General features: G+C 43.9%; 1 long non-coding RNA gene across 3 annotated transcripts; it reads left to right on the top strand.

Moving 5' to 3' along the window:
• Positions 1 to 9,101: 9,101 nt before the first annotated feature.
• Positions 9,102 to 24,606, top strand: LOC116626622. Of its 3 annotated transcripts, none has more exons than XR_004298299.1 (5): positions 9,102 to 9,374; positions 11,701 to 11,808; positions 19,361 to 19,446; positions 21,842 to 21,923; positions 22,862 to 24,606. It is a non-coding gene; the product is annotated as an uncharacterized LOC116626622 (long non-coding RNA). The 3 variants fall into 3 exon arrangements; XR_004298297.1 differs by having other exon boundaries at positions 9,102 to 9,381; XR_004298298.1 differs by lacking the exon at positions 9,102 to 9,374 and adding an exon at positions 9,669 to 9,837.
• The last annotated feature ends 305 nt before the right edge of the window (positions 24,607 to 24,911 follow it).

The following is a 24,911-nucleotide window of genomic DNA, read 5'->3' as shown; positions in this document are numbered from 1 at the left end:
TCCAGAATTATTTTTGACGATGATAAGCAAACAAAAATCCTTTGAGTCCTTTTTGACTCCTTGCCCTAAAACTACACAAATCCATCAGCAGATAGCAGAAAGCCATCAGCTCTGCCTTAATTTTAGCATCAGAGCTGGTCCTACTCCTTCGATTCCTCCCAGCCACCTGCGTCCAGCTATCGCCATCTGTCATTGGGATTATTGCCTCAACTTTCTAATTGTCCTGCCCGATTCTATCTTTGCCTTCCTAGAGTCACACAACAGACCAAGAGAAGCTTAACATAAAATAAAATAAAAATATACATCAGATGATGTTGCTCCTATAGCTCAAAACCCTTCAGGGCTCCTGCATTGCACTCAAGGTAAAACCCACAATTAAAAAAAAAAGATATTATTTATTTATTTGAGAGAGAGACAGCACACATGTGAGAATGAGCAGGAGCAGGTGGGAAGGGCAGAGGGAGAGGGAGAAGCAGAGTCCCCGCTGAGCAGGGAGCCCGACATGGGGCTCCATCCCAGGACCCCGGGGTCATGACCTGAGCCGAAGGCAGATGCTTAACCAACTGAGCCACCCAGGTGTCCCAAACCCCGCAATTCTTACAGTTGCCCAGATGGCTTTATATATGATTCCATTACTTCTCTGACTTCTCTTCCAGCTAGTCTCCATCCTGCCAAACTCACTTCAAACATTTTAGACACCGGGAGTCTGCTGTTGTTTAGAGGCCAAGCCTCTCCTACCTCAGGGCCTTTCCATTCTTCCCCCAGAAAGTCATAGTCATTCCTTCCACCAAATTGCTGGGGGTGAAGTGGAAATACTGTGTGTACATGATTCTGGGCCTTAGTTTTCTCAACTGTCAAACTGTTGTTCCTCCTTACCTCAAACACCAGGCAGATGTTATAACCAAAGGGATGGTGGTAAGAGAAAATGCTTTCTAACGTGAGAACTGTTGACCTTAAAAACAAAACTGGCGGTTATTTTACCAGCAAAAGATGGGCTTATTTAGGGATAGCAAAAAGTTGCTACCCCAGGCCCAAGCAAACTATGGCAAAACGATAGATAAGTCCCCCTAACAAAGGAGCATAGCTTTTTTTTTTTTTTTATAGAGGAGAAAGGGGGAATAGGGAGGAGCTGTTATAAACTAAAAGTCCATTGGAATAAACTGGGAGTTTGAAGTATAGTGGTTTCTCATTGGCTGAGCTGTTGCTGGGGGAGGAAGAAATCTTCCTGCCTCCTGCAGGGATAGCAAATTAGTATCTCCTTCGTCCCTTTCTTCCGTTGGGTCTGCAATTGATAACTAGTGCTGGACATGAAAGCTCTCCCTGATGGTCTCCCGACTCCATTCTAAATGAGGTTTCCTTTTATTCATTTTCACATAACTTTCCAATAGGGAAGTACAGTTTTGTGGTTGCTTTCAAGAGCAGATGCTTGAGACAGAGTGTATGTAATACCCTTAATCCCCAGAAGATGGCAGCACGTCACCGAATTTGTCATGTAGGTGATTTTACTCTCACAGTAGAGGAATTATAAGTTGCTAATATTTGTATACTTCTTCACCCTTCATAAATAGGGAAAATGAAAGGAAAGTGTATTTTTTTGGCAGCTACTGTATTGGCTGGGCACTCCAGTTTACATCTGTGATTTAAATCAGAGCATGTCCCTCATCTCTCAGAACTCCCTAGTAACAATCAAATGGGAAATGAAACAAAAAATTAAATATATGGGGACGCTCAGTCGTTTAAACGTCTGCCTTCGGCTCAGGTCATGATCCCAGGGTCCTGGGATTGAGTACCGCATTGGGCTCCCTGCTCCGCGGGGAGCTTGCTTATCCCTCTTCCTCTGACCCTCCTCCCTGCTTGTGCTCTCTCTCTGACAAATAAATAAATAAAATCTTTAAAAAAATTAAATGTATGTACATATAGTGTCTAGGAGTAAATCAAACTGAAAGATACGACCCATTGAAGAAGAAAATTTAATACTTGAAGGGCCTAAGGAAGAAACAGGATGAATGGAGGTGTGATCCACTTTGTGGACTGACAGGTACCTTTGTACACCTGGTGTTCTGTTACATAGGGTCTCGGAAGGGCAGAGAGAAGGAGCAAAAAAAGCTTTTATTAGGCATCCTGAGGACCGCCAACTGGTAGTGAGGCTCCGCCCCAGCACTGCCCTCACACCAGTTCCCTACCGGGCTCCGCCCCCGAGCCTGGGAACCACCTAGCCCTGCCCACGATGCCCTCATGCTTACTGTTAGCCCCGCCTTCTAGGATTGGTCTTCGCCCCCCCTCGCCACGCCCCCAGGCCGTGTCTCCAGCTAGGCCACGCCCCCAGGGGCCGTTCCCGCCTCTAGCTCCGCCCGCTCGTCCTGGTACTGGTCCTTGGCTGGGCCCATTCAGCACCCAGCCTTCCAAGCGGGCTTCTTCGGGCTCCTCCCTCCTCCCACTCCGCCCCGCCTAAGCTCTGGGGCCCCGCCCCTTTTCTGCTCACAAAACCGGAAGCGGAATTGTCGGTCAGCTGGACTTCTGCAGGTGGCTGTGTCGCCTCTGCGGCTCCCGGCGCGCCCAGTTCTGGTGTCGCCGGCGGGTTAGGTCTGGCGGGAAGGATCCGGGGCCAAAGGGCAGGTTCGGTCCGGTCCCTGCGGCGCGTTTTCCGAGAGTCTTGCAGGTCCACGGCTTTTCCCGACCTGCGGGGGTGCGGGTGGCTCGGTTGTATTGGGAGTACTGTGCCCAGATGATTCTGGACCTCAGTGTTCTCATCTGTTGCTCCTTCGCCCCCTTCTCCCGAGCACTTGCCTGATGTTAGAACCCAAAAGTATAGGGGGACAGGAACGTGCTTTTATGTTTCAAATGAGAGCTTTTAAAAGGACATGAGCATGGATGATCTTAAACATGCTGTGTGAAGGAAGCCTTGCCCAAGTGTATATATTCTATGATTCTGTTTAGATGGAGTTCTGAGAAAAACAAAAAGTAATCTGTAGTGCAAAACTTAACTGTGGTTGGGCAGAAGTTTTGGGTGGGAACTGACTAGGAAAGGGACATGAACTTCTGCGAGTGAGGATAATTATATCTTGATAGAGATTTGGATTACATAGATGTATTTATCAACACTCAACTAATGCACACTTTAGAGTTAATTTCACCTTATGTAGATTTTTCCTCAAAAGAAAATATTGTATGCAAATATTAAACTGTAGTGGATGATATACATGCTGAAAAATATGGGAAAATGTGTACTGATGTCACAAGTTACTTTGAAAAACGTAAAAAAGATTGATGGGTAGATGGAAGGATAGATAAATATGTGATATTGCAATTATAGGAAAACGCTAATGGTAGAATCTAGGTGGTGCTTATAAGGTTTAACTATAAAATTCTTACAAATTTGCTGTCTATATATTTGAAAATTTGGATATTAAAATGTTAGGGGGAAAGCTCATACACTCGGAGGGTATGTTGTTTATGGAAATCCTGTTTAAGATGTAAATACAGGAGCGCCTGGGTGGCCCAGTCGGTTAAGTGTATGCCTTTGGCTCAGGTCATGATCCCAGGGTCCTGGGATTGAGCCCTGCATGGGCTCCCTGCTCGGCAGGGAGCCTTCATCTCCCTCTCCCTCTGACCCTCCCCTCTGCTTGTGCTCACTCTCTCTCTGTCAGATAACTAAATCTTAAAAAAAAAAAAAAAGATGTAGGGCACCTGGGTGGCTCAGTTGGTCAAGCGACTGCCTTCAGCTCCGGTCATGATCCTGGAGTCCCAGGATCAAGTCCCGCATGGGGCTCCCTGCTCAGCAGGGAGTCTGCTTCTCCCTCTGACCCTCCCATCTCTCATGCTCTCTCTCATTCTCTCACTCTCAAATAAATAAATAAAATCTTAAAAAAAAAAAAAGATGTAAATACAAAAGGAGGGGTGCCTGGGTGGCCCAGTCAGTTAAGCCATTGACTCCTGATTTGGCTTAGATCATGATCCCAGGGTTGTGAGATTGAGCCCGCTGTTGGCTCTGCGCTGGGCATGGAGCCTGCTTAAGATTCTCCCTCTCCCTCCACCCTTCCTCCTCTGGCATGCACGCTCTCTCTCCCTCTACCTCAAAAAAAAGATGTAAATACAAAAAATATCTGACTACATCAAAATTTAATACAGAATTGAAAGATAGGAAGCAAACCAGGAGAAGGCATATGTGATAGGCAACTTACTCCTATGTATCAGTGACGAAAAGGCAAGCAATTCAATAGAGAATTGGCATGGAAATAGGCAATTTATAGATAAAATATAATATTTCTATAACTGTTATAGAAATAACAGTAACCACAACATTAAAGATAGACCCACTGGAATACACTAAAGAACTCTATCAAAAAGACACCATGGGGCGCCTGGGTGGCTCATTCGGTTAAGCATCCAACTCTTGATTTCTGCTCAGACCATGATTTCAGGGTCCTGAGATCGAGCCCTGTGTCAGGCTTCATGCTCAGCCTGGAGTCTGCTTGAGATTCTCCCTCTCCCTTTCCCTCAGCTCATCCCCACCACTCTCTCTCTCTCTCAAATAAATAGATCTTTTTAAAAAGGCATCATTAAGGGGCGCCTAGGTGGCTCAGTCGTTAGGCCTCTGCCTTCGGCTCAGGTCATGATCCTGCGGTCCTGGGATTGAGCCCTGCATCAGGCTCCCTGCTCAGCGGGAAGCCTGCTTCTCCCTCTCCCACTCCCCCTGCTTGTGTTCCCTCTCTCGCTCGCTCTCTCTGTCAAATAAATAAATAAAAATCTTCAGGAAAAAAAGGCACAATTAAGAAAGGGAAAATAAGGTATAATGAGGGATAAGATATATGTAACATATGTATTTGAAAAGCACTGCTGTCCGGAATAAATGAAAAACTTCTACATTATCATAAGAAAACAACAGAAGTTCCAGAAGAAAAATGGGCAAGAGCCTTGAGTAGGCAGTTCACAAAAAAAGGTTTCCAAACAATAAACATATGAAAAGATGCTCGGTTTCAGTGATCAAGAAATGGGAATAAAACCATCCAGAGATGCTAGTACACACCTGATAGAGTGTTGAAAATTACAGGCTGGAATGCCTGGGTGTCTCCGTCGGTTAAGTGTCTGCCATCAGCTCAGGTCATGATCCCAGGGTCCTGGGATCCAGTCCCTCATCGGGCTCCTTGCTCAGTGGGGAGCCTGCTTCTCCCTCTGCCTGTCACTCCCCCTGCTTGTGCTCTTTCTCTCTCTCTCGGACAAATAAATAAATAAAATCTTGAAAAAAAAATTACAGGCTGACAATACCAAGTATGGATAAGGATGCAGAACAGTAATGCTCATACACTGTGTGGGAATATAAATTTGCACAATCATATTTCTTTCTAACCAACAGAATATGGCAGAGGTGATTGGATGCCACTCCTGTAATTCTTCTGCATTATATAAAACTTGCCAGCAGCCTGTAGTTTCTAGAGTCTTCCTCTCTCTGGCATTGAAGCAGCAAGCTTTCATGAATAGTGATGTGGGGCCAGTGAGCTAATGATTAAGAAAATTCTTGAGGGGCGCCTGGGTGGCTCAGTCGGGTAAGCATCTGCCTTCGGCTAAGGTAATGATCTTGGGGTCCTGGGATTGAGCCCAGCATCAAGCTCTCTGCTCAGCAGGGAGTCTGCTACTTCCTCTCACTCTCCCTCTGTGTTCTCTCGCTCTCTCTCAAATAAATAAATAAAATCTTAAAAAAAGAGGAAGAATTCTTGAGACATTTTTGGTGCAAAAAGGTGCTTTTATTATAGCACGGGGACCTATGGTCAGAAAGAGCCACACTAGGATTGTGAGGAGTAACTGATTATATACTTTTTAGTTAGTGGGGGTTAGGGATAATGTAAGTCTCTAAGGAATTTGTGCATGTTAAAAGCAAGGTCTCCAGGACCTTGGAGGGCTAGCTATTAAGATAAGGTTGCTTTTAGTCTTCAATGAAACATCAACAGTAAAGTAGCCATGAGTTCCTTGAGGAATGTCACATTCTACGTATCTTGGGGATTTATCAGTGGGCTGCAAGTTGTAAGGAGACTTAATTTTAGCTACATTTCTCTTGCCTTTGTGCTCATCAAATAGTACAGCCAAAGGAAATTAAGTTTGTCAATTAAGTTGCCAAACCTAATGGAGTTTAGAAGTAGACCCTTATTCCCCAGTTGAGTCTCCGATGAAGACCCAGCCCTGGATAACATGAACTCAGCCTTGTGAAACCCTAAAACAGAGAACCCAGCTAAATCATAGAAACTGAGATAATGTGTGTTGTAAGCCACAAAGTTTATGTAATTTGTTAAAGAGCATGGAAAACTAATATAATCCATTTGGAAAACAGACCTATTATGTTGGGTGATATGTACACCCAAGGACTCTGTAATTCCACTCTTTGGAATGTATACAACAGGAATGCTTGCACATGGGCACCAAGAAATATGTACTAGTACAAGAATATGCAGATAAGCATTATTTGGAATAGCCCCAAACTAAGTGAACAAAAGTATACGTAATAATAAGCACGAATCTCACAAAACATTTTTAAAATCCTGTATGATTTCATTTCAAGTCAAAAACATGCAAAATTAAACTAGTAATCAGGAATGAATACTTAGGTGGTACAAGTATAAAGAAAGGCAAAGAAGTGGTAACCATAAAACCCAGGATATTGCTCCCTTTTAAGTGGGGAGCCAGGAATTTGTGATTGAGAAAGCGTACATGGGTTGTGTGTGGGGGTCTCATTTTAAAAGTTGTTTAAAATTTAAACTATAGGGGGGAGCAGAAGAGAGATTCAGAGCACAGGTAGGACAAGGAGGCAGCCCGGCCATGGAGTGGAGAAACAGGACTGGTCCAGGTGGAGTAAGCACGAGTGTGTATGTACAGCGGCACACACATATCCATACACATACACACCACATACACACTGTACTGTATGTACACACCAACACACACACACACATATACACCACTATGCTTTGGCACACACACCAAAGATACACATATTTGCACACTTACGCTACCACACCATGTCATCATCCCTGCACCACACCAGACACACACACCACATACACACCACCCACCCACCCCCACACTACACACACGTCATACACATATCACACCACACGCACAACGGTCACTGCCAGATCCAGACATCTCAGGGGGATCTCACACAAAATCAGACCTTTGCTTTGCTGTGACACTTAGACAAGTCCTGGCATCATGTTGAACTCTGAAGGGGGCCAATGAGGGAAGCCTGGTTCTAGCTACTTATGCATAAGAAAGGAGTTCTCAGCATGGTGCCAGGTACAATGGTTGGTGCTCCATGGATGAATCTGGAATGGCTACACAGTCACTGACTTTCATCTTGGGGTATTAGGAAGGGCTACACTTAGCTGTGTGTGCTGACCTCCTATGTGATTTAACCCAGGGCTCCCTTAAAGAGTGGTCTCCACTGGGGGGCACCTGGGTAGCTCAGTCAGTTAAGCGCCTGACCCTTGATACCAGCTCAGGTCTTGATCTCAGGGTCATGAGTTCAAGCCCTGTGTTGGGCTCCACGCTGGGCATGGAGCCTACTTAAAAAACAAAACAAAAAACCACAAAAAACCAAAACAAAACAAAAACAGGGGCACCTGGATGGCTCAGTCGGTTAAGCATCTGCACTTCAGCTCAGGTCATGATCCCAGGGTCCTGGGATCAAGCCCTCATTGGGCTTCCTGCTTGCAGGGATAGAGAGAACTTAAAAATAAAATCTTGGGGCACCTGGCCGGCTCAGTCAGTGGAGTGTGCGACTCTTGACCTTGGGGTTGTAAATTCGAGCCCCAGGTTGGGTGTAGAGATTATTTAAAAATAGAATCTCTAGGGGTGCCTGGCTGGCTCAGTTGGTTGTGTTCAACTCTTGGTTTTGACTCAGGTCATGATCTCAGGGTTATAAAATTGAGCCCAGGTTGGGCTCTGCACTGGGCATAGAGCCTGCTTAAGATTCTGTCTCTCCCTCTCTAAAAAAGTAAATAAAAATAAAATCTTTAACAATAAATAAAATCTTTAAAAATAAAATTTAAACTATAAATTTGCTTCCTGTTGTGAAAATTAGAAAGGGAAACCTCACTAAAATGGAGTCAGGAGGCCAGAAGGGGTAGGTCTCATGCTGTACCACTTCATGTTAACCATAGGAAGAACTGTCAATTATAGTCCCCCAACAGGAGAAGATGTACATAGCATCTCCTACAAGAAATGGACTACCCAAGCAATCTAGTCAATGAGAAACTCCTCATTACTCTCAACTCTTACTTTTGTCCAGTTGACTTTCATTCAAAACAACTCCTCCCAACTTATTTCTTGTTTTCCATGAATAACATTCCTCTCCTTTGTTGGACTAGCCTATGGTTTTGCCATAGTTTGCTTGTCCCAAATTGTAATTCTTGGCTATTCCTCAAGAAACCTATTTTTGCTGGTAAAATAACTTATTTTTAAGGTCAACACTTTTTAAATTGTATTTCTTATTTTTTAAAGAATGGTTTAAAAAGAAATGATTGAATGACTCTCTACAGGTTTCAGTTTGTAGATATACTAGAAATATTCCAATGTGGTATTGACATGGCATGTTTTCTTGTATGTTAGTTCTACCAACTGTCCTCCTCCCCAATAGAAACAAAAGTTCTGTGAGGGTATGACTCAAGTTAATGAATGAATGAAAGGAAAAGCATTATTAAGGGAAATGATGGTAACCACATAAAACTAAAACCAGCAATCGAAATAAATAAAAGATCTAAACATGTTCATACCTAAGGAAAGACTAAATGTCCTTTACTATTTGTCATATAAAAACAGAAAGGTTTAAAAAAATAAAGTCAACAGTCCCAAGATTAACAAGATAATACTGAAAAACTGAGAAGGGGCAAGAAAGTTTTTTAAGAATAGTGAGGAAGGATGTATCAGGTATCTACTGCTGCATAACAAAGCACCTCCAAGCGTAGTACATCCTTGAAGCCCCTGCAAGAACTCAGAGAACAGCATTTTTTTGAGAGGGAGCTGACTGGCGGGTCAGGGGTGGGTGGGCACGAAGCTCCGCCCAACAGACTCCGGGCCGTTCTGGTCCCGCCCCCACCCCGGTCCTTCCGCCTGGCTCCTGCCCAGGGTCCCTGGAGTGGAGCCGGCGGGGCGTGGGCCCAGCTGCAGTGCCTTGGGCCAACGTTAGGACTTCTCTGCGGAGGCCAGAGGACGCGGCCACCGCCCCTCCCGCTGCCTCTGCGCTCCTAGGCCCCGCGGGAGCCTTCTACTTTCCAAGCCCCGAGACCGGCAGTGGGGTGCGCCTCCCCCGAACGGCCGCCATCTTCCCTCTAACGGCACCACGGTTTTTCTCGTTATTTGCTTCCAGCACAGAAGCGTGGCTACAGGTGCAAGGTCCGGGAGGGAGCTGGGAGAAGGGCCTCGGTGAGGGGGCGGGACTCTGGGAAGGCGGGGTTTCGGTGAGGGTGGGCAAACGGGGTCGGGGGCGGGATCTCTGTGGGGGCGGGGCCCTCGGAAGGCGAGGTCTCAGTGAGGGTGGATAAACGGAGCTCTGGGGGCGGGGCCTTATCGGGGGTGGGGCTCTTGGGGGCGGGGTCTTAGACGGGCCCAACGGGCTATGGGCGGGGCCTTAGGGGCGTGGTCTCAGCGGGGGCGGGGTCTCGGTCTCGCGGGCCAGGAGATCGACGGCCGTTGGTCGCCTCTCCGGGTCCTTCGGTTTTTCTGAACTGGGGATGCCGTTGGTTTCGGGGGTAAGAGGCCTTGGTGAAATTTATATCAAGGAAGTCCCTTTCTGCCTTCGTAACACAAGAGCATTTTACTTGCGGCTTGCTTTTGTGAGAAATTGTTGAGGTGAGAATATCTTAAAACTTTTTTTCGGTTAATTTGATAAATTCATTTGGGAAAATGCTTCCTCAGGATTCTAGCGCGAGTGCCAATAAATAAGTGTAATCAAGAAAAGAGAATGAAATAGAGCAGGTGAAAATGTAAACAACAAGCCTTAGGATTGAAGAAAGATTATTCAGCTCCGCACTTCCCAAGTCGGCGGCCCCTCCTCCGGAGCCTGCCGTCGCCGCAGAGCTTTAAAACATGGGGATCGCTTACTCTCGATATTATTAAAACGGCTTTTGGTGGCATATACTTGCGGCTGAAGCCTAATAGAAGTCTAAAGCATAAGTGAAATACCTGAAATTGTGTGTCTTTAAAACATAGGGATTTCCAGGAAAAAGGAGGAAGCAGCTTTCCTAATACCAGTAGCGGAAATGAGAATTTACCAATTTTATTTTTATTTTTTTTTTTATTTTTAAAGATCTTATTTATTTATTTGAGACAGAGAGAATGAGAGAGAGAGCACATGAGATGGGGGAGGGTCAGAGGGAGAAGCAGGCTCCCTGCCGAGCAGGGAGCCCGATGCGGGACTCGATCCAGGGACTCCAGGATCATGACCTGAGCCGAAGGCAGTCGCTTAACCAACTGAGCCACCCAGGCGCCCTAGAATTTACCAATTTTAAAAGAGATGTGTTTTGACCAAATGGATTTTTTTTTTCTTGTGAGGTTAAAAAGTCACATATGGGAAGTCGGAAGAAAAATAAATTCTGGAGGAAGTTCAGCAACACAGGCTACTTGTTTCTAAAAATAATGTTTCTCGCATTTGCCTTTTAAGAATTTTTCTTAAAAGCTTCAGAAATAACACTGGTGGTTTATATTGTGACAGGCATTTAAGTTAATGTGTTAACGTTTGTATTGCCTGCCTGCCTTCCTCCCTTCCTTCCGATTTTATTATTTATTTGACAGAGAGAGACACAGCGAGAGAGGGAACGCAAGCGGGGGCAGCAGGAGAGGGAGAAGCAGGCTCCCCACTGAGCGAGGAGCCCAATGTGGGACTCGATCCCACCACGGACCCTGGGACCATGACCTGAACTGAAGGCAGACGCTTAATCGACTAAGCCACGCAAGCATCCCCCCCGCCCCTTTTAAAAAGATTTTATTTATTTGAGAGAGAGAGAGAGAGAGAGAATGAGCAGGGAGAGCAGCAGAGGGAGAGGGAGAAGCAGGCTCCTTGCTGAGCAGGGAGCCCAACAAGGGGCCCATCCCAGGACGCGGGGATCATGACCTGAGCCAAAGGCAGACGCTTAACTGACTGAGCCACGCAGGCGCCCCTGTGTTGGCGTTTCTTTTGGAGGTGCACTTTCTCAGTCTAGCTGTAAATGAACATTTTCCAGGGCCCACAGCAGAAGCTCATTAGGTACTGGCTATGAGTCTGGCCTGGGCAATCAAAAGAGGCACAGTGCTGTCCCCAGAGAGTGGGCTATTTAGATCAGAAACAGATATAAAATTGATGGGGGGAGGGTGTCCTGTGCCAAACAGGAGAGCTTAACATGGACAGACAGGGAAGACCTATTAGGAAGAACTGATCTATGAGAACTGAAGGATAAGTAGGACTGATTAGGCAGAGGCTTGTGGAGGGAGAGTGTTTGAGAGGTGGAAGAAGCTTCAAGTGCAGAATCCCAGGAGCAGGGGAGCCTGGTGTGTTGGGTGAACCTAGGAAAGAGAGGCCTGACCAGACTGGGTAGGGAGAGTGTTAGGAGAGGGAGGCTGGATGCTTTGGGATTTTTTTTTTATATGCACAGCTGTCATCTACGAATAATGACAGTTGTGTTTATACCTTTCCAATCCTCAAACTTTTCATTTCCTCAAACTTTTCATTTTTTTTAGCTTTATCGCCCTGGTGGGACCTCCAGTACCATCACCACATAAAGTGGTGACAGCTGCCATCCTTGTCTTTCCTCAGATTAAGAGCCGGAATTTTTCAACTTTTCACCAGTAAGCTATAGTTCCTTATTTTAAGATAAAACTTTTTGTTTGGAAACCACTGAAGCTTATAGGAGAAAACGTTACCAAAACAGTACAATGAAATCCCATTTGCTCTTTGTCTAGATTCAGCATTTGTTAATATTTTGCCACATTTCTTGTATCTCTGTACATATAATAATTACTGTTTTTGCTGGATCATTTGAGAGTCAGTTGCAGAAATCATAATCCTTTACTTCTAAAGACCTCAGTGTTCATATGTCTCCTAAAAACAGACATTCTCTTTTATAACCTCAGTCTAATTACCACATTCTGGAAGGCGTAGGTTTTTTAAAAAACTGTTTTCTGGTGAAGATGTTTCCTTCTTATTTAACTTTTTTTTTTCAAAGCCATGGAATAGTGATTTTATCGAATGCTTTTACTGAATGTACTCAGGTGATTATATGATTTTTCTCCAGTCTACACATGTAGTGAATTCTTATAAGTGTTTTCATAAAGATCCTAAACCTAACTTGGATCCCCACATGGTTGTGGTAGATTCTCCTGCTCACTAGTACATTCAGTGTGTTAATACCTTCTTTCTGCTGTTTGCACTTATGCTCATGAATGAGTTGGGCTCCTTATTTTCCTTTCTTGTAACTATTATTATTCAGTGGCTCCTTGACTTAAGTTGTTTTTTTACTGTCAGTGTTCGGTTTCTGAGAATCCCATGACTGGGTCTCTTCTATGGCCTGGTGGAAACTGAGTTTTTCCAGAAATTGTGTGCTTGTGCTTATGTTAGTTTCTTGCCTGAGGTGTTTGGACCACAGAGGTGTTGTGATTTGGACCAATACTCATGGGAGAGTGGAGTTAACGTTTGCAAGCTCTCAGAAGAGTTTTTTTCCCGGTAACCCAGCACTAAGGCCAGAAGAACCCTGGTTATCCTCCTGGTTCTCATTCAGCAAGCATTCCCACCAGGGGAGGGCAAGGCAGGTGTGTGAAAGGCCAGAGGTGGGAGGGTCTCATCTGCTGAGATTGGAATTTGGACTGTGTGCTGTATCCAAAGGAGGCATTCTAGAAGTTCTTAAGCTGGGAAGGGGCACAATCAGATTTGTAGGCTTTTTTCCTCCCTCGTAGAATTCTGTTGACCTCATGGAACATTATTAACTATTAGGCATAGAGATACAAGAGAGCAAAGGAATCAGTCTGTAAAACATGGGAATCTTCCAGGCAGGAGGTGATAAAAGCCACAATTTGGGCACATTCTCTGCCATTTACAATGATGTTGCCTTTGTTTTTTTTTTTTTCCTTGGTAAGATAGTATATTTATTTTTTTATTGTTATGTTAATCACCATACATTACATCATTAGTTTTAGATGTAGTGTTCCATGATTCATTGTTTGTGCATAACACCCAGTGCTCCATGCAGAACGTGCCCTCCTCAATACCCATCACCAGGCTAACCCATCCTCCCACCCCCCTCCCCTCTAGAACCCTCAGTTTGTTTTTCAGAGTCCATCGTCTCTCATGGTTCTTCTCCCCCTCCGATTTCCCCCCCTTCATTCTTCCCCTCCTGCTATCTTCTTCTTTTTTTTTTTTTTCTTTCTTAACATATATTGCATTATTTGTTTCAGAGGTACAGATCTGAGATTCAACAGTCTTGCACAATTCACAGCGCTTACCAGAGCACATACCCTCCCCAGTGTCCATCACCCAGTCACCCCATCCCTCCCACCCCACCCCCCACTCCAGCAACCCTCAGTTTGTTTCCTGAGATTAAGAATTCCTCATATCAGTGAGGTCATATGATACATGTCTTTCTCTGTTTGACTTATTTTGCTCAGCATAATACCCTCCAGTTCCATCCACGTCGTTGCAAATGGCAAGATCTCATTCCTTTTGATGGCTGCATAATATTCCATTGTATATATATACCACAATGATGTTGCCTTTGTAATGCACAATGATGTATGCTTTGTACCATCTAAAGAATGTAAGATTATGTGGATGTATTTCATAAGGCTGTAGATATTTGATTTAAAAAGCTCTTCCCGGGGCACCTGGGTGGCTCTGTCGGTTGAGCATCTGACTCTTTTTTTTTTTTTTAAGATTTTATTTATTTATTTGACAGAGAGAGACACAGCGAGAGAGGGAACACAAGCAGGGGGAGCGGGAGAGAGAAGCAGGCTCCCCACTGAGCAGGGAGCCCGATGCTGGACTTGATCCCAGGACCCCGGGATCATGACCTGAGCCGAAGGCAGACGCTTAACGACTGAGCCACCCAGGCACCCCGAGCATCCGACTCTTAATTTCAGCTCAGGGTTGTGAGATCAAGCCCTGTGTTGGGTTCCATGCTCAGTGGGGAGTCTACTTGAAATTCTCTCTCTCCCTCTCCCTTTGTCTCTCTCAAATAGATGAATCTTTGAAAAAAAATTAAAAAGCTCTTCCCTTGGCTGGAAAGAAAGATTGGAAATAGATGAAATATGAATCTGTAGTCAGTAATGAGTGGGTCTAGAGTATGCTGTTGGCAGGGTTCCAAATGGAAGGCATTTGGTGTGTGTGGAGGTGAGGTAAAAGTCACTTGGATCAGTGAGATTAGCTGTGTGCAGAGGTGATGATTCAGCTACGTGCATTATTTCTGTTTGTACATGACTGTTTAATTTTTCTTGATTACACAAGTGATGCATGGGTGTGTTGTTTTTCTTGTTTAACATTCAACTAATTCAGAAAACTATAGAGTAAAAATGTTAATGTTTCCCTTCACATTCTCCCTGCCAAGTGCACATGAAATACAGTGTCGTGCTTTTCTCTAGAGGCCTCTGGTGTTACCAATAGCAGTGTGGCCTTGCTTTCATTTATTTATTTATTTTTTAAGATTTTATTTATTTATTTGAGAGAGAGAAAGCATGAGAGGGGTAGAGGGAGATGGACAAACAGACTCCTGGCTGAGCAGGGAGCCCGACTTGGGGCTTGATCCCAGGACCCCAGGATCATGACCTGAGCTGAAGGCAGACGTGTAACTGACTGAGCCACCTGGGCACCCCTCTTTTTTTAAATTATTGTGATAAAATGTACATAACATAAAATTGTCCTTTTAACCTTTTTTGAGGGTTCTATTCATTGGCATTAAGTACATTCATATTGTTGTGCAACCATTACCACCATGCATCTCCAAAAGTTTTTCATCTTCCCCAAATGAAACTCTTCCAATTAAAAAATAACCCCCCAAGGGCACCTGGGTGGCTTGGTCAGTTAAGCGTCTGACTCTTGGTTTTGGCTCAGGTCATGTACTCAGGGTCATGAGATCAAGCCCTGTGTGGGCTCCCTAGCAGGGAGTCTGCTTGAAGATTCTCCCTCGGTCCCTCCCCTCTCTTGTGCATGCATGCGCCCGCACGGCTCTCTCTCTCTCTCTCTCATATAAATAAATCTTAAAAAAAAAAAACAACCTCCCTGGGGCACCTGGATGGCTCAGATGGTTAAGCGTCTGCCTTTGGCTCAGGTCATGATCCCAGGGTCCTGGGATTGAGCCCGACTGGGGGGGGGGGGGCTCCTGACTCAGCGGGGAGTCTGCTTCTCTGCCTCTCTCCCCTGCTCACGCTCTCTCTCTCTCAAATGAATAAATTTTTATTTTATTTATTTATTTATTTATTTTTAAGATTTTATTTGACAGAAACACAGCGAGAGAGGGAACACAAGCAGAGGGAGTGGGAGAGGGAGAAGCAGGCTTCCCGCTGAGCAGGGAGCCCGATGTGGGACTCGATCCCAGGACCCTGGGACCATGACCTGAGCCGAAGGCAGACGCTTAACGACTGAGCCACCCAGGCGCCCCTCAAATGAATAAATTTTTAAAAACCTTAAAAAAAAAAAAATAGTAACTCCCCATAACCCTAACTCGCAGCCCCTGGTACTCTCTATTCTACTTTCTTTCTCTATGAACTGGACTATTGTCAGTACCTTGTATAAGTTGAATCCTACAATATTGTTCCTTTGTGTCCAGATTATTTCACATAGCATAATGTTTTAAAATACATGCATGTTACAGCATGTATGAGGATTTCATTCCTTTTTAAGGTTGAATAATATTATATTTACATTATGTATGTTTATGTTTATTATAGTCACATATTTATGTATATTTATAGTTTACATATTTTATATATTATGTTATATTTTTGTATATTTTACATTATATATTTACATATTTTGCATATTTTATATTTTTGGTATATTTGCATTTTATATATATTCTATAACATATTTTATATTATAAAATATAAATATATAGTTATATTTAATATAAATATAAAATATAAATATATGCACTTATATTTATTTATGCTATAGTTTTATAATATATAATATATAAACACAACTATAATGTTATTCAGCCTTATGTATGTACATTTTGTTTCTCTATCTCTTGATGGGTATTTGGGTTGTCCATCTTTTGGCTATTGTGAATCATGCTATGAACATTAGTTTACAAATATCTGTTCAAGTTTCTGCTTTCAGTTCTTTGGGTATATACTCAGAAATGGAATTGCTGAATCATATGGTAATTCTATGTTAAGCTTTTTGAGGAACCACCATACTGTTCTCTACAGGGGCTGCACTGTTTCATAATCCCCTCAGCAATGAGCAAGGGTTCTAATTTCTTCAAAACCTCACCAACACTTGTGATTTCTATTTTTATTTTTTTGATAATAGCCATCCTAATGGATATGAAGTGGCATCTCATTATGGGTTTGATTTGCATTTCCCTAATGATGAGTGATGTTGAACATCTTGTCATGTGCTTATTGGCCATCTATATGTTTTCTTTGGGGAAATTTCTATTCAAATTCTTTGCCTAACGGTCATTTTTAAGGCAGGTACATGCCTCTCTGCATATATATTATATATTTTGTAAGTCATATAAATATATTTATACTTTACCTTCAGATCTATGTCAGTTTTTGTTTTAAACACCATAATCAGGGCACCTGGGTGGCTCAGTCGGTTAAGTGTTGCCTTCAACTCAGGTCATGATCTCAGGGTCCTGGGATTGAGCCCCACATCGGGCTCCCTGCTCAGCGAGGAGTCTGCTTCTCCTTCTCCCTCTGCCCCTCTGCCTGCTTGTGCATTCTTTCTCTCTCAAATAAATAAATAAAATCTTTAAAAAATGAACACCATAATCATATCCCATGGTACGATATATGATAATTAATGCTATAATGTGTATTTTGATTGGTTCCAGTTTTTACCTATGATAATCAGTTTGTAGTGGACAAGCTATCTCTCTTTCTCTCCCTGCATCGATGCCGGGATGCCGGGATTCCGGGATTTCTCTTGGCTATAATCCTGTGAGTTGCTGGTTTAAGGATAGGAGTTATTTAAGATTTTGTAGACATAAATTCCAATATCCCTAGGACACTCCCAACTACCAATGGCCTCTAGTCATCCTTTGTCATCTGTGGCTAAGACAGTTTTTCTACCCAGCGCTGAGGAGGCCTGAACTTGGAGCCCCGATAAGATATACCCTAGAAGCCCTGCCTCAGCCTGCTGGTCTAACATGTTTTGAATTATTCCTGCCAGCCCACATTATTGTCACAAGCTTAAAAACAGGCCTTGATATGCCTCTTGCAAAAAGATCCTCCCCAAAGCCCCAACCCCCACCAAAACCCTTTGCCCTATCAAACTTCTCTAAGGGGGAGCATACCTTGTGGGAGTGTCCCTGCCCCAGGAGGAAATTTCCCTTCCCTTCCTGAACCCTCCAGCTCTCATCCCCTTCCTCTTGTGTCACGATGTGGGGAGGCAATGGTCAGATGGATAGCTGCCTCCCTCATACCTGGGCTCTCTGTCGCTGTATACCCTGTTTAATTTGATGGGGTATTAATTAATATTAGTGTTACAGCATTAACATGCTGTATGTAAAATAGGTTAAATGCTGTGTATATTTATAAAGTATATTGTATATGATATATACATATTAATTTTCATATCTTATACTATGTGTGTGTGTGTATATATATATATATATATATAAATTTTTTTTTTTTTTTTTCCCCCCTGTAAAACCTCACCTTGAACAAATTTGCCTCTTCTTAATCTTTCCCTCTCAGGCTGATAGCACCACTACCTACCCAGTTTATTGGTACTGTAAGGAGAGACTATTGCCATAGGCAGAACACTCCCACCCTAAAGTCTGGCACTAAAGAGCTTTTCTTTTATAGGAGGGAGTTCAGAAGGCTGGGAAGTGGGATGAGTGGGTGGGGTGATAGGATTTTTTTGATCAGGGAGGTCAGCTGATTGTCAGGGAGGGGCTGGTAGAGGGTTGTTATGTCCCAGTGCTCAGGGGTAGGTTGGGGGAGGAGAGAAACTGCACCGAAGTTCAGTGAAGTCAAATTAAATTCAAAGGTATTTTATCTAGGTAGTTCAGTGGGGACAAACAGTTCAGCTACTCATTCATTAGACAAAAATGGGAATTTGGATAGTCTGTGCCTGGCCAACAAGGGGTCATCCTCCTGTCTTAGATATCTAAGTCATATAGGGAAGGGTGTTTCATTGCATTCAGACATTTCCCAGAACACAAAAGGGCTGGGGGATTTCTTACCCATCACAATTTTCTAGGAGCACAGGGTTTGGGTGTGAAGCTCAACACTGTCAGTGTAAAGACTGGATTATTCTGTGGTTTCTCTAAGTTCTCTCACTGGGTGCACATCTTCTCTCCCCACATTTCATCCTAGTGTAAGTCCCTAGCAAATCCTTAGACGTGTCCTACAAAATGTATACAATCATCTCTGCTGCTTCTCCCTTCCCAAGGAGTCCCCGTTGTCACCTGGACTCTGCTGTTGGCCCTCACCACCCACCCCTGCTTCTACTCTTGCCTTCCCCTTTCTGTCCTTTGAGCAGCTGCCAGTTTTGATCTTTAAAAATACAAATAGGAATGGAAAACTCTTACAGAACTCCTGCGAAGCCACCAATCAGAAGGTGTAAATTCAGATTCAATCTAGGCTTGTTTGCCCTGATCTTGACCTGGCTCCTGGCCCATCTGCCACCCTCTCCCATCACTTTCCTCTCCAGACACCCAGGTCACACCAAGCTCCAGCCACACCTGCATGGGCTTTCTTCCCTGTTGTGCACCTGCCTGGAGCTAGATCACGCCCTGGCCACTTTCATTTTCCTGAGGCCCTCTTCCTTCAGAGCTTCCAAAGGCTAGGAACAAGGTGGGAGTAGAGCCCCAGGAGCCCTCCAATCTGCTTGCATCAGGGTTGGTGCCTGGGTTTGGGATGTTTGGGGAATAATACATGATACCTTGCATTCTTTTTATAAACTTGGGCAATTGACTTGCTAAACCTCTCTGAACTTGAGTACCCTTAACAGTCATGGGGGTTTGCTAGGCTTCCTCATGGGCAGCAAGGCTGACAAGGCTCTTTGCTGGCTGTGAGAGACAGGACTCCCGCGGCCTTTTAGGAAACCTGTGTGCACGCGGCATTTGCTTTGTTTTCATGTGTGGTCATGGGTCTTGTGATGCAGCTTCCAGGCATGTGCTGGCTGGAGTCTAGAGCATATCCTGCCTCTCACATCCACCCTCTTGTCCTCTAGCTGTGCCTGCTCAAGACTACCTGTCTCCAGGAAGGGAATGTGGAGGCAGAAGTGATGGCTCAGGGTTGCTGACAATCTGGTTACAGGTAATCAGAAACCCCCTCTTTCCAATGTGACGTCTCCCTCCCTGAGGTTGGCTGTGTCTCCTTCTGGTGGCCTGGAGCCTTCCAACCTGACCAGGACTTGTCTCCACACTTCCTCAGGACCCTTAGCCTCTAATGAATGGTGGCTAAGGGACTTCCCAGAGAATGCTCAGTGTTTGTGAATTTTTTTTCAGTGCCTTGTTCATATTAGCTCAGTAGTCACTTCAGAGCTGTGGCAGAAAACTAAGAAAGGCTATGAGATGACTTTGTCTCAGGAATTCATGGAGACATCATTCATTCATTTACTAAGTATTTGTCCCAGGCTTCCATGAGCTCAGGGCTGTGTGGCAACTCACCTAGGGGACCCAGGCCAGATGGGTTCACAGACTAGTTGGAGAGAGAAAAGTTCAACCACTTGTTGAAGAGCTAATAAATCGATGAGGCTAGACAAGACTGCTGAGGATGTGTGTGTGGAGAGAGATGAAGCGAGGAACCCTTTCTGCCCGCATCTGAATTTCCCACTTCTTGGTCTTCTGGTGCCATCCTCCTCACACTCTGCCTTCCTGGGACACTGATGGAGATGAGCTTTGGCTGAGCCTGAATGTGTGTGATGTTTCAGGATTCAGTGACCTTTGAGGAAGTGGTGGTGGACTTCTCCCAGGAGGAGTGGGCACCACTGGACCCTGCTCAGAAAATTAAGTACAGAGACCTGATGCTAAAGAACGACAGGAAACTGGCCTCAGTCAGCCTCATCTCTTCATTGGTAGATTTCTGCTGCAAATATTTTTTTAAAAGATTTTATTTATTTATTTGAGAGAGAGAGAGAGCACGAGAGTGGGGTGAGGGGCAGAGGGAGAAGCAGACTCCCCGCCGAGCAAGGAGCCCGACGTAGGACTCAATCCTGGGAGTTCAGGATCATGACCTGAGTGAAAGGCAGACGCTCAACTGACTGAGCCACCCAGGCGCCCTGCTGCAAATATTTCTTAAGCATCTGTTACATTCCAGGAACTGTTTTTGGTCTTGGGAAAAGAGTAGTGAAGTAGGAGATGTGGCTCACTCTTGAGGAGTGACAGTGTAGAACAGGAGTGGCCACACTTTTCTTTTAAAGGCCAGAGAGGAAATGTTTTCTGCATAGTGGGCCACAGAGTTTCTGTTGCAACGACACAATGCTGCTAATGCAGTGCCCGGCGTAGTATGGTATGTAAACAGATAGAGCTGTGTCCCAATAAAAGTGTATTTACAAAAGCAGGTGGCTAACTCCGGGCTCTAGTCACTAATCCCTAGTCTAGCATCTTCCCCTTGAGAATGAAGATTCATCTTTATGCCAACTTTATTTTCTTCATGATTAGAAGCTTTGGTGCTCCTCAAGTGTGTCTCTGAGCTTGGGGCTGGGGATCCCCAATCCCTATAGGGCCTGATGTGAGGTAGTTTGTGTGGGTCCTGGGTACCATCACCTCATTGCTCATGGGGTCACACATGCCCATCCTCTGAAAGTGTTGCCCCCACTCTGAGGGGAAGTTGCCTTTTCATCCCTGCACATCCCCCTTGATGTGTCTTTCCCTGTGTAGGTGTCATTTCCATAAGCCCGACCTGCTCACCTAGGTAGAGCAGGAGGAGCTGGGGACCAAGAAAAGGAGAGTTCTGACTCTCTAAGAAACCAGTGTAGGTGAGCCCCGGGCAAAAGGAACTCCATTCAGGGAATTTCTAAAATGTCATGATTTTTAAAAAATTGAGGTATAGTTGACACACAGTGTTACATTAGTTTCAGGTGTACAACTTAGGAGTTACACAACAAGTTTTTATGTTATGCTGTGCTCACCACGAGTGTGGCTACCATCTGTCACCGTACACTGCTATTACAGTGCCGTCTAAGATGTTACCTTGTTTGAGAAATCATCTCAGGCCACTTGGGATGAATTTTCTCTTGAAGCTTTGGCTTCGCTTCCTCTCCTTCTTCCTTTTCTCCCCAACTTTCTTTTGTTCCCAGAGAAAGCTCTCTCTGTCCTGCTTCCTTTTTTTCTGAACATTTCCACTTTTGTAAATAAAGTTTTATTGGAACATGACCCCACCAGTTTGTTCATTTTTCTACTGTCCCCAAACTTTGATAGTGCCCTCTGTCAGACTGTTGGCAGCCATTTCATTCTTGACAAAAACATTTCTTAGCATTTCCATCCCTTGTTTCTGTCACTCTCAAATTCTTCATATTGCTGAAATCCTTAAAGTCTGTCCAACTGCTGGGGCATTCTTCACTGTCACATTGACTTCTCATGTTTAGGGTCAGTCTATGAATAAAAGCTACATGGGCCTGGCTCTACATTTTTGTTTTTAATTACTTTATCTCATCATTTATTTCTCTAAGAACTTAAATCTTTGTCCTCCTCTCCCCCATTAATTTCAGATCAAAAGTTTCAACTTAAAGCCAAAAACACCACTGCAAAGCAGAATAAAGTTTGGAAAAAACACCTACTGTCAGAAAAATGGTAAGGCTCATGAGGGCACATTGCTGGTTCTCTGCAGAAGAAGTCTGGGATTGCTGTGTTATGGAAGAAGAGCACGACCATCATGGGGAGACACTTGGGTCCGGTGACCTTCACCCAAAAGAAGTTGTTTCTTAGGAGAGAGTCTCTGAGTATCATGAATTTGGGGAACATTCTAAACCAATTTTAGTATTTATTTATGGAGAGTTGCCATAAGTAAGCAGATCCATTAATATGACTTACTGAATTTTGACATATAATTCAGTTTTTAAGTATTTATCAAGAAAAATCTACATAAGCAGCTTTAGAATGTCGTGACTATGATGGGACCTTGTGGCAGAGCATTCACCTTACTTAAAATTCGGAAGAACTCAAATAGGGCAGGAGCGGTACATGTGCTCTGAAAATGGTAGTAATTTCTCATGTAGGAATTTGCTTTTTATAGTGCAGACTTTTTTTTTTTTTAAAGACTTTATTTATTTATTTGACAGAGAGAGAGATAGCGAGAGCAGGAACACAAGCAGGGGGAGTGGGAGAGGGAGAAGCATGCTTCCTGCTGAGCAGGGAGCCCGATGTGGGACTCGATCCCAGGACCCTGGGATCATGACCTGAGCCGAAGGCAGACGCTTAGTGACTGAGCCACCCAGGCGCCCCAGTGCAGACCTTTTTTTAAGATTTTATTTATTTGTCAGAGAGAGAGAGCACAAGGGGGAGTGGCAGGCAGAGGGAGAAGCTACCCACTGAGGCTACCCACTGAACAAGAAGCCCGATGTGGGACTTGATTCCAGGACTCTGGGATCATGACCTGAGCCAAAGGCAGATGCTTAACAGACTGAGCTACCCAGGCATCCCTAGTGCAGACTTTCTGTGGTGGGGGGATTCCCCATGAGTGCAATTAAAGTGAGAAAGCCTTTAATTATCGCTTATCCCTTAACCAACAGGCACTAACTCAACCCAGAGAGAAACCCCATGAATACAGTTTGTGTGGAAAAGCAATCAGAAGCAATTCAAACCTTGTTTGGCCCAAGAGAAATTACACAGGAGAGAAATGAAATGAATGTAAAGAATGTGGGAAAGTGTTTAGTTATCCTTCATCCCTTCAGACCCATGTGTGATCTCATGCTGGCAAGAAACCCTGTGAATGTTTTCAGCGTGGGAAAGCTCGTGGGTCATCACTCGTCCTTTATGACACATGTGCGAATCCACATTGGAGAGAAACCGTATGAGTTTAACCAACGTGGGAAACTCTTCAGATCCAGCTTGAGCCTTGCTATACTCAAGAGGATACACAATGGGAGAAGCTGTATAAATGCAATGACTGTGGAAAGGCTTTGTCAGGAGCAGGAACCTGACCACGCATAAGAGAGTGCACACCAGGGAGGGACTATCTGTGTGAAGATTGTGGCAAAGCCTTTAGCAGGAAATTGCATCTGATGGCACACATGAGAACCCATAATGGGGAGAAGCTTTACCATTGCAGCAACCATGGAAAAGCCTTCAATAGGAGCTCTAACCTGACTGCTCACAAGAGGGTACATACAGGGGAGATTTACCAGTGCAGCTACTGTGGGAAACTTCAGTAGTCACCCATCCCATAAGAAACATGTGAGTACTCACAGTGGAGAGAAGCCCTAGGATTAGAAGCACATGGGAAAGCCCCAGTTGATCTCACATGTGAGCAACTCTGTGAATATCGTTAGTGTGAGAAAGCCTTCCACGGGGACTTCAGTTCCTGCACAAAGAAATTCAGGGTAGGAGAGAAACCTTATGAGCGTTATAAATACGGAATTGCTTTCTTCAGTGTCTTATCCTCAAAATGGAAGTCTAACTCATCAGTTTTCAGATCGTATTTGTGAATAAAAGCATTTAAGGCCATAGATATCCTCTCAATATCCCTTTAGCTACATTACATGGGTTTCGACCTAAGGTATTTTTATTTTGGTTTAATTCTAAATACTGTTTCTGTTAGATGTATTTTAACTCACAATGTTGATTTCCTTTTTGAGCCTATCAAAATACAACTTCATTTAAATTTCACCTGAACTCTCTCCTTCCCCCAGATTTTATGATAGCCATAGGTCTTCCTTTGTTTGGTAGGATACCCAGGGTTCCTTAGGTGTGTGGTCTCCCTTGTTGCAATGAGCCAGTAAACCTGACTTTGTTAGACGATAGATTTTGTCCTGGTAGTCTTTGGGTGATTGTGTTGGGGCAATAACATGCAGTCATAAATATGTTCTACTCTCTTGTCCTCTAAAGTGTTTCTAAAAAGTCCTTCTGAAATGTCTTCTAAAATATTTTGTTTTCCATTATTGATTTTTTTATATGTGGATCAGGAGGGGTCCAATTTAATTTCCTCCCTGGTAGATAACCAGTTTTCCTAGAACTCTAATCTGAAAGTCAGTCCCCGTTTGAAGTTTCTGTGTGCATGTTTTTATGTTTCTGGGCCTTCCATTCTGTTATAATCACATTTGTTAATCCTGTACCAACATAGCACCATCTTTAATAACTTTATACTATTTTTTAACATCTGAGAGACAGATCCCTACAACTTGTTCTTCAAGAGTAGCTTCTCTCTTCTGTGCCTTTCATTTCTTCATATGTATTTTATAATAAGCTTACACAATTCCACAAAAAATCATATTGGCATTTCATTAGATCAGTACTGGTAGAATTGTTGTTAAATCTTTCAGGCCTTAAACTCAATATCTTCATTTATTTAGTCATTCTCTAATGTCTTTCAGTAAAGTTTTATACATTTTATAAATATATATATTTAAAATGTTATTTTCTTAAAAATATGAAGTGTGGACATTGGCTTCTTAGTATCTAAAAAAAGCATTTATATTGACAAACATGGGTTTTTTTTTTTTTAAAGATTTTATTTATTTATTTGACAGAGAGAGACACAGCGAGAGAGGGAACACAAGCAGGGGAGAGTGGGAGAGGGAGAAGCAGGCTCCCCGCTGAGCAGGGAGCCTGATGCGGGGCTTG

Source organism: Phoca vitulina, unplaced genomic scaffold (genome assembly GCF_004348235.1).
Source record: "Phoca vitulina isolate PV1807 unplaced genomic scaffold, GSC_HSeal_1.0 scaffold89, whole genome shotgun sequence".
NCBI classification, from domain to species: domain Eukaryota; kingdom Metazoa; phylum Chordata; class Mammalia; order Carnivora; family Phocidae; genus Phoca; species Phoca vitulina.
This window is presented reverse-complemented; position numbering and strand designations above follow the sequence as displayed.